The sequence below is a fragment of the Prionailurus viverrinus genome, chromosome A2 (assembly GCF_022837055.1).
Source record: "Prionailurus viverrinus isolate Anna chromosome A2, UM_Priviv_1.0, whole genome shotgun sequence".
Taxonomy (NCBI): Eukaryota; Metazoa; Chordata; class Mammalia; order Carnivora; family Felidae; genus Prionailurus; species Prionailurus viverrinus.
In genome coordinates, this window is record NC_062562.1 from 112,256,463 (window position 1) to 112,267,257 (window position 10,795).

The 10,795-nt window shown below is 40.4% G+C and overlaps 1 pseudogene; it reads right to left on the reverse strand.

Annotated features, from left to right (window-relative positions):
• Window positions 1-9,958: 9,958 nt before the first annotated feature.
• LOC125153718 (microtubule-associated protein 1S-like) lies at window positions 9,959-10,795 on the reverse strand (annotated as a pseudogene).

Consider the following 10,795-nt stretch of genomic DNA (forward strand, 5'->3'; position numbering starts at 1 on the left):
GGCAACAACCCCCGGCTCTTACCTGCTGTGCTTTTTGTGTCTCTCCTCACCCCCGCAGCCAACTAATATTCTTCAGGCTCCTTATCTCATGTAGCTCTTTAATTCAGCTTTGGATTTTCAAAGCGAGGATGTTTTCCACCGCTCTGGCTTCTCCTTGGCTTCAGAGTAGAAGTCCCGAATCTTGCCACCCGAGGCTACCAATGGGTCTGAAACAAGTGCATGTGCTTTTAATGATGTCCTGAAGAGGGGCCCTGTCTGCCAGGGGTCGAGGAGAGCTGTTTGTCTGGTATCCCAGTGCAGCGGCTACTGAAAGGCAAGATCTTCCATTAGCTTAAGTAAGCACGGTAGGGGGGGCCGAGAGCGCATTCCCCAGAGTCGCTGTTGGAACCGGCTTTCTCCTTCCAGGGCATCTAAACGGCTCTCCTGCCGCGTTACAAACTCTGACTTCCAAAGTCTGTTTTGTTTTAATCAGCCTAACAACTGAGATACTTGACTTTCCTTTCCCTACTTATATCCTCCTCATGTAAAGTGGAAGATTTTAATTCAGGGGAAAATGATAATGGGGTGGGGGGGAAGGGAGCTCATAATATTTTCTCCCGAGTGTGCTTAATTGTGTAACCCCAGCGTGGCGGGGGGGGGGGGTCGTGGGGCAGAGCAAAAGCAAACACTCGCGCCCCAAAACAAAACAACTTCAATCTCCTCTCAAAAATGCGATTTACCCTTTGATAAAGCAATAAGTCGATCGGCTCACTCTCTGTTGAGAAGTCTTGCAATGTTTAAATTGCCGCTCGGTATTTGTGAACAAAGATAAATCTTCACTTCCATCTGGGTCATTTTCCTCATTGATTTGTACTGCCCTACAGGACTTACCAGTGGAAAGTATGCTGTATTGAATTCTATTTAAGGGAGATTTTAAAGTTATCTTTATATCATATTTTTGAGACGTAAAGATATTTGAAATTTGGTATGACGAAGACAAAATTTTACTAATTTCATATTATCGCTAATATTTTAACAAAGAAGTGTTCATTTTTCCTTCTTTGCCAGTAGCTATATTTATTTAATTATTCGGCGTAGGGATTTTTAAGAAGACACAGAAGAGCAGAAAAACATGTTAGAAAATTGTTTTAAAGATAGGTTAAAAGAGCCTAAAAAGACGAGTAAAGAGGCGCCTTGGTTCAAGAAAAAATTCCTGAAGACATCAATATCCTATTAAGAGGGAGTTGTATGACCGTTCAGTTAGTACATTGGACAGCTCCCAGAAACCGCCTATTTCTAACAGGTCAGCACAATTCCTTTTCTTCCTAACCTCCCAGTTTGTGCTTCCAGATACTATTAAAGCAGTATTGTTGTGAATTCTTCTTTTTCTTTCATTCATTTTTTAATACATTCGTCTCTGTGTTCTCTCTTGTTCTTTTGTCCTTTAGTTGATTTTCTTTTCTCTTGCATTTATTTTTCATGCTCCAGTGTGCATTATGATAACTCAGGCAGAGAAGAATTGAAATTTATATTCTTGAAAGATGTTAATGAAAATGAGATTCTTGATTATGATTGCCTGTTGATTTTTACCCAACCTCTTTCAAAGAGCAGACTGAAAAATAAGAAAAAATGAATTGAAATTTCAACAGTGGCTAAAGAATAAGTAAATGGGAGGATTAATTTGATTTGTAGTTGTTAAATGTTTCTCATAACTTTTCTCTTAAAATTTTTTTAAATGTTTATTTATTTTTGAGAGAAAGAGAGACAGAGTGCCAGCTGGGGAGGGGCAGAGACTCTTTCCAAAGCAGTCTTCAGGCTCTGAGTTGTCAGGACAGAGCCCTACATGGGGCTCAAACTCATGCCATGAGATCATGACCTGAGCCAAAGTCGAAAGTTTAACCAACTGAGCCACTTAGGTGCCCCATAACATTTCTGTTTTAAATGCCAACATAAGTGGATTAAATACCTCGTCTTGTGAGAATCTAGTTTGGCAATAAAATACATTAGGACACTTACTGAAGGGAAACATGACAGATATTTAGAAGTAAAATTTAATACAATAGGTGTAAAAAGCTATCATGGGAATCTAAAGAGGCACTTCTCTTGGATTTTTTGGATTTTATGAAAGGGAATGAATATTTCAACAATCTTATCACAAAAGAAAATTAATGAAATTAGGTAGTGTAGCAGAATTAATGAAACACTACACAGGATGGGGTTGAAATATTAATATTAAAATATTAGGAAACAGAAAAATATCTTAAGAGGTATGCCTGTAGCAATAATTTAAAAATACCTCTCTCTTAATTTTAATCATAACATCCCAAGAAAACACTTCTGTTTATACCACAATAATCTGAGTTTATCCTTTAAGGTTCTAATCATGGTGACACAAATGTTAAAATCTAAATTATAATGACTGACTCTATTTTTTGTTTATAAATATAATGATAGAATAGAAATAAGTGAAATTGTTTTTCTCTGTTTATTTTGAAACATCTACTCTTTTTAAAATGCTTTTGTGGATATTTGGTTTCACAGTAAATATACACAGTAAATGTAGTAAATTTATAAAAATGATTTAAAACATTTCATCCCTTTGGAAGAAACCATTAAACCTCAAGAAACTTATTCATTTTATTAAAATATTTACAAATGGAATAACTGCCTTTTCTGCCATTTGGAAGCTCCAGGAAAATTTTCAGGAAATGTAAAAGGAAATAAATTCTAGGGTTTGTTTATATTTAGAGTTAAGAAATTCTTGCTTACATTCAAACTAACTGCTTGCTATTCTACTTATAATCCTGAGTTCAAATGAAAGTAAGGGCTCCTCAGGATGCTGTAGTTCAGGGATTGGCAAACTTTCTTTAATTGGCAAAATAGTAATTTAGGCTTTTTGCAAGTCATAGAATCTCTGCTGAACTACTCAGTTTTGATTTTGTAGTATAAAAGTAGCCATAGACCATATGTAAATGAAAAAAAATGGCTGCGTTCTCTAAAACTTTATTTCCAACATCAGGCAGTGGGCAGGATTTAACCCTTGAAATGTAGTTTGCTGACTCTGCCCTATTTAATAAGCCTATCTTCACATTCCTTGGGATACTTATTAGGGGGACTTGCTAAGATAAGACACTCAAACATATAAGCGAATATTAAGTTGTTGAGCATGTATCTTGTTTACATGTGTATATGTGTGTTGGACACATCACACATATGTGTGATGGACAAGGAATGGAAAAATGCTCCTGAAGTGAAGCAACTGAATCTGTAGGTACTGTCTTTGAAATTACACTGAGGTGTTAGAGTAACAAGGAGAGGTTCTGCATGGGAGGCATACACCAAGCTAACATTACCATTGCAGAGACTCAAGGCTTATTTAGAGTCACTGAAAACAAATACCAAATATGATGATATGCTCTTTAAAATATTAGTATTACTAGGTTTTGGGTGAATTACACTTAAGTAGGAATAAGTAAAGAAGAGGAAAAATTCCCGGAAAGCAGTCTTTTACTTTGTGAAGTGCTTCTAATTGTCAAAATCCATTCAATGAAGGCAGTTGCTTCAAGAGGCTTATTTATCATTTCCCTCTTATTTCCACCTAAACCACTCTTTCCCCCTCATAATTGTGGCAGAAACTGCTCAGCATTCCCTGGCATCTACTTATCCTTTTTCCTTTTAGTAACAGACCTACCCACACATATGCTAGTTGGGCCCATTTCTGACCCACTGCATTTTAGCTGGGCATATGTCTAGCCCACGACAGTGGAGTCAATGAGACATAATATGTGCAAGTTCAAGTTGGTCTTTGGAAATGAAATTGCTTGCCTCCCACTTGGCCCTTTGCTCTCTTCTGGCTTGGAATGTGGGTGCTTTGGCAGCGAGTTAGCGCTGACCATGTAGACAAGGACAACACACTATGGCAAGGACTGAAAGACTTTTTCTATATAGCGCCAGATAGTACCTGTTTCAGGTTTGTACAATCTCTGTCATAACTACTAAACTCTACCATTGTAGAAAACATGGGGTGCCTGGGTGGCTCAGTCAGTTAGACGTCCGACTTCAGCTCGGGTCATGATCTCACAGTATGTGAGTTTGAGCCCCGCATCAGGCTCTGTGCTGACAGCTCAGAGCCTGGAGCCTGCTTCAAATTCTGTTTCCCTCTCTCTCTGCTCCTCCCCTGCTCATGCTCTGTCTCTCCTTCAAAAATAAATAAAAACATTAAAAAAAAAGATGAAAACAGCTACAGAAAATATATAAATGAATGGGTATAGCAGAGTTCCAATAGAATGTTATTTAAAAAGAAGGTGGTGGGGCGCCTGGGTGGTGCAGTCGGTTAAGCGTCCGACTTCAGCCAGGTCACGATCTCGCGGTCCGTGAGTTCGAGCCCCGCGTCAGGCTCTGGGCTGATGGCTCAGAGCCTGGAGCCTGTTTCAGATTCTGTGTCTCCCTCTCTCTCTGCCCCTCCCCTGCTCATGCTCTGTCTCTCTCTGTCCCAAAAATAAATAAACGTTGAAAAAAAATTAAAAAAAAATAATAAAAAGAAGGTGGTAGGCAGAATTTGATTCTCAGGCTGTAGTTTATTGAATACTGCCCTATGTGATGGCAGAACAACAGAAAGTTGGGACTTGGAATGATATAATGGAGTAGAGCTGTACCTCTCAAATTCAGATTAATATATGAGAAAAAATATTCTCCCAGTGTATCTCAGATCTCTTTACTTTGTGGTGTCTTTTCTACTGGTACCTGAAAAAAAAAAAACAGTCAATGATTTGAAGGATTAAACAGATAGATATGCTACTTTAGATCTGTTTTTACAGTGTCACTTATAAAACTGGCTTACAGTCAGATATTAAATCCTTTTTCTTTGTCTCAGGTTTTTCTTTTTCACATGAAATAGTTCCATTTCAGTTATCTTTTGGAATAAATCTATTTTACAAATTTCACTTATACTAGTTATTACATTGGTTGTTGTTTGAACTGTCTCCAAAGTCTTTCTTTTTGAAAAACATGTGGAAAACTAAAGTGGTATGAAGAAAAAGATCCCTCAGGATGTTATAAACCTACCCCCAAATAATTTCCTTTTTAATCTCATTTCCTATACTATATTTTGGCACATTATTTTTAAATGTGACTTTCTTTTGTAATAAACATTGTAGGTTTGACAGTCATCCTCAAGTCCATAAATTCCTTGTAGACTTGGATATTGAACAGTATATGTGTGACTTTGCAATTTATTTATTTATTTATTTATTTTTCAACGTTTATTTATTTTTGGGACAGAGAGAGACAGAGCATGAATGGGGGAGGGGCAGAGAGAGAGGGAGACACAGAATCGGAAACAGGCTCCAGGCTCTGAGCCATCAGCCCAGAGCCTGACGCGGGCTCAAACTCACGGACCGTGAGATCATGACCTGGCTGAAGTCGGACGCTTAACCGACTGCGCCACCCAGGCGCCCCATGTGACTTTGCTATTTAATAATTTTTCAAAAGTTTTTTTCCATTATACTATTCATTTACAATATGGGGAAAATATTAGTATTAAGTTGAGACATATGTAACTTCCAAAAATCTAACCATTTTTGACCTAAAAAAGTGGGCAACTTAATTGGTTTAACTTAACATATTCACAAACACTCCTACTTAATAAGAAAATGGAATTATATTTAAAATAATATTATACATGAATGTACTACGTGCATCAATATATTTAAATTATAACCTGTTATTCTATTGTACAGCAAATGCATTGCACAGTAAATTAAAAAATACACAATACAAGTTTTTTCAACAAATTTTTATTGAATGCCTATGATGTGCCTGATCCTTGTGGGGTTGATCTAGGAATTTGGTGTATATCAGTAAACAAGGTAGGAAACACACACACAAAAATGTTATGGTATTGAGAGTGGTAAGTAATATGGAAAAAAGTTGGTTAGTATAAATATGATCACGAATACTGAAAGTTGCTATTTTAAATAGAGTTATCATGTAACAGTCTAATTGGAAAGTGTAATTTGAATAAATGCTTGAAGGTAGCAGGGAGGTAGTTAGTTGCATATCAAGTGAGAGTGTTTCAGAGTCATTTTAGAGAACATTTCAGAGAAGATAAAGTGGAAGAATGACTGAGATACTGGAGGAACATCACAGAGGCCACTAGACCGAAAGAACTGAAGGAAGAATACTAGGAGATGAGTCAGTAAGGTAGTATGGGGCAAGGTTGTATTATGTAGGGCCTTTTCCACCTTGGTTTTTACTTTGAATATGATGAGGATCCACTGGAGCCTTCTGAAGATTTACCTACTGTTTAAAATCATCCCTTTGGCTAATGTGTTCAGAATAAATTTGATGGGGAACAAGAGAGAGATAGGGGGACCTGACCAGAGGTCAGGTCTTTTGGTAACCTGTTGGTAGCAGTTGCTGTGACATACAGTGGTTATATCTGGGATATATTTTGAGGAATATTCAACAAGATTTGCTTATGCTTGTATGTGGCATTTGAAGAAAAAGGAGTCAAGGGCAATCCCAAGGTTTTGGCCTGAGCAACTGGAAAGAAAGTGTGTGATCAACTGAAAGGAGAAAGATCCCAGGAAGAGCAGATGTGGGGGAGGGTGAAGATCAGGAGTTCAGCTCTGAACATCTTAATATATTTATTAACAGTCAAGTGGGGACACTGAGTAAGCTTTTTTCTATCTCTCTTGGGGTAAACGTTATCACTATGTTTTAAAAGGCACCATTTTACATGACACACTATGTTCCCACTCCCTACCCGTGAGAACTCATCTCTTTTTTTCCTCCTCCCTCACTCGGCTTTGGCTATGCTGGTCTCTTTGCTATTCCTCAAACATGTAGGCACAATATCTATTCTAGTGTCTTTACATTTCTGTTGCCTATGACTGCAATATTCATCTCTTAGATATCCACCTCGCTCACTCCTTTTCTTCCTTCAGGTCCTGGATGATGCTGGCTTATCAGGGAAGCACCCCCTGACCATCCTATATAAACTAGTGCTCCCTCTGCCTTGCACTCCCTAACTTGCTTTATCTTTCTCCAAAGCACACACAAAACATCTGGCACGGTATATATTTGTTTCTTCACTTGTGTAATTTTGGTTTCCCTCATTAGAATTTGAAATCAAATGGTGACCATAGAAGTACACTGATTGGATTTCTCTTTCAAGTGCAAAGATTGCAATGAGCCAACCGGCTCCATCCTCGGTGCCTTAGGAGTCACTGCAGCATTCAAGTATATTCAGCATGTACTCTTTCTAGTCAGCCTCAGCACAAAAGGAGTACCAGAGGTTGGCCATTTGTGCCTAACATGAGACTTTTTAATAGATCATATTTGCTCCAGAATTCCCTATTACATTTGCTGATTTTTTTTTCAGGTTTGCATCATAGTATGAGGTTTTCCTGTGTAGTCTTCATTCCTCCTCTTTCTTTTTTCTTTCACAGATGTCAGATTAGTATTCTAGTCTCAAGCTTTTCCCAGCTCAATTCTGTTTTCTCCTCCTTTATCTTTCACAGGAGTTACCTATGAGTAATGGAGGGGAGTTACTCCTCCCAAGAAACTAGAAAACAACCATAAAAACCCTACCATTTTGCAATAAGAATAATAGTTATTGAATACTTACTATATATTAAGTGCTGTGCATGTATTATTTCATTTAATACAACAATCTTATGCAGAAGATTCTCTTATTTCCCATTTTTAAAAGGAGTCTCGGGGCGCCTGGATGGCGCAGTCGGTTAGGCGTCCGACTTCAGCCAGATCACGATCTCGCGGTCCGGGAGTTCGAGCCCCGCGTCAGGCTCTGGGCTGATGGCTCGGAGCCTGGAGCCTGTTTCCGATTCTGTGTCTCCCTCGCTCTCTGCCCCTCCCCCGTTCATGCTCTGTCTCTCTCTGTCCCAAAAATAAATAAACGTTGAAAAAAAATTAAAAAAAAAAAGGAGTCTCAAAATGAAGGAGTTCACAAATGTGTAAATGCTCCTGTTGGGATTCAAAGTCGGAACCCAGGGGGTTTGATTACCAAGTTACAATGCTTCCCACTAACTCATGCCTTCATCTTTCTGAAAACAGCACCTGGCAGAGTCTAACATAATATTTCTTCAATAATTTTCAGTCTATGGAATTTGAATATTCAATTTTATTTGCATTGAGTTTGGAAGCCTTTTATCACCTTTTTTTTTCTTCAATGAAGAATATTGTATTAGGTTAACTAGATATTTTTTATTAAATAACTTTGTTTAAGTAAAGATACCAACAGTATCATTTAGATTTATTTCTGTCCCATATTGTCTCTTCTAAATTTAAGTGATTTACTTAAGCTTTAAAATGCTGGCTGTTTCAAAACAAACAAAGTGGAACTTTGAAGTGAAATGGTTCCTAGCCATCTTTCTGCTACTTGATTCACCAGCCTTCCTTGGGCAGGGTTTTCTGGTTCTCCTGCCACTGTCTTTAGCCTCTTTGTGGCTTCTTATAGCTATCATTTGAGGATTATGGAATCTCCATATTGGTTAGTATCATGGATGGAGAAAACCATCATCATGGTGGAAGCCATTACTGTGATTATCTCTGTGGGTCCTGAAAGATGATGAGCCTCCAGAGCAGTCTTCCAAGTGTTGCTCTATGTCAAGAGAAAAATACTAACTTTTAAAACAAATTTATTTTTAATCCCATCCCAGTGGCAATAATATCACATCAGTCATCTTATTTGGCAAAATGGCTTGTTACACACTTTTGTTACCCACTTTCTAGAACTCTTTGAATACATTCCCTCAGGATTTCACACAGTTCTCAGATCCAAATTTGAGTCTATCCCACCTCTGTCTTTTAGAGCCACACGGTCTCACTCACATACTATTAATGCAAATAACTTTGTTAGTTTTAAATTTTTTTAATGGTTTTTCCTTTTGAGAGAGAGCGTGTGTGCCGGGGGGGGGGGGGGTGGGGGGAGAGAGAGACAGAGAGAGAGAATATGAATGGGTAAAGAGCAGAGAAAGGGAGAACCAGAATCCAAAGTAGGGTCCAGGCTCAGAGCTGTCAGCACATCACAGGACTGGAACTCACCAACTGGGAGATCATGATCTGAACCAAAGTGGGAGGCTTAATGGACTGAGCTACCCAGGTGCCCTAACGTAAAGGACGTTAAAAATTAAGTTGCCACACCTGTGGCCATATGGATAGCTCTATTCTCAAGTCTCCTTAAAATTTATCTCACAAATGTATGCAGTCCCAGTTTATCTATTTCTCAAGGCTTTAAAATTTAGTCTCTGTTACTCCTACTTGGATTTATGATTATGCACCATGATTTGATCTGTTATTTTTCTCCGTGGGCAGTTGACTTTGAAGTGGCTCTTGGGACTATTATCTCCAGATTGGTTATCTTCAGTTGGAATCCACCAGGAAGTAGATGATACGCTTCTTTCAATTCATTACAAGGTACAGTTGTAATATGGGAGACAATTGAAAATCGCAGGGAAGATCAGATACTATAGTTAAGATGTTAGAGAAAAAAGATCAAGTGGTTTTTGAAGTTTCTGACAATTTATCTGTACTTTATAGGTAAAAAAAATTTGCATGATTTGTTTTGTTCGAACTGTAGTTCACAGTGTGGTGACTTTGACCTTGTTTGGGTATCAGGTTTGAACTTGGCATGCTATGGGTAGTATGGAAAATATGAACTGGTTCAGTGTTGCCCTTGGAATAAAGAAAACGACATAGCAAGCAATACCATATGTTGTTAGCCACTGTCGATTCGTTTTTTCTTATCCGAGAAGAAATATCACAAACACACAGTATTACAATGGACGGGGCCTTAGACTTTTTCAGGGTTCCATATTGTGCCTTTTTCTTTCTACTCATGTTGCTTTGGTCTTCTTGCCGTATTTCTACTAACTGACTTTTAGATCTCATGCTTTTCCATTAGGCCATAGGCTCTATCATCACTGACACTATAATATTAAAATAAAAAGGGCACACTTTAAAACTTTGGAAGTCGCGATCCCACTTGCCCGTGGGCAGCACGGCCAGGACGCCTGCGCATGCCCTCTTTCTTGCTCTGGTCTTGGCGCTGCTGGTGGAAAGGAGCGGAGCGCGCGGGTGGGAAGAGCTCCTCGTCCACCAGGAAGGCGCTGTTCGCACTGGGTAGGTAGGCCAAGTTGAGGCAGACGGGAAGCTGGGCGGGGCTGCCGACCCACTTGGGTTTCGAGTGGCCGTTCTGGGACTGAGGACTTTCTGGACAGGGGTGCCCGACCTCCCTTGTCATTGTGCTTGCTTCGGACGCTGAGCGGTCTACGGGCCCGGTAGGCACCCGCCAGCCCCTTGATTTTGGCACTAGGGGCGGAAGTGCCGGGGTTGAGGCGGGCCAGGGACTTCCGGTTACGACTGAGGCCTTCTGTTAGCCGAGCCTGTTCCGGCGGCGGCGGCGGCGGCAGCGCCGCCACCATCACCTGGGGGTCCTCCCAACAAATGGGGGAGGGGTGGGCAGTGGGGTGGGGGGGAAACTTGAGTTGTCAGCGGGTCGCGGCGAGGGACCTAACAGCCCTCCGTGTGGTCGGCCGAGTCTGCGGCGCCGGGGGCAGCGGGCAGGGGGCCAGAGAGGAGCCGGGTGGGCGGGGACTCGCTGATGGGCGTGGGCGGTGCTTCCTCGGTCCCGGGGCCTCGCTCCAGGGACTAGGCGGTGGAGCTTCCGGGAGACGCAGGTGCTAGCCTTAAGGGCAGGGCCTTGCTTGCTGTGATCAAACTCACTGGGCGAAAGGGGCTGAGCGCCGCCCCAGCCTAGGGCCGGGCAACAGGAGAATCTGCCGGCCTTACGCAT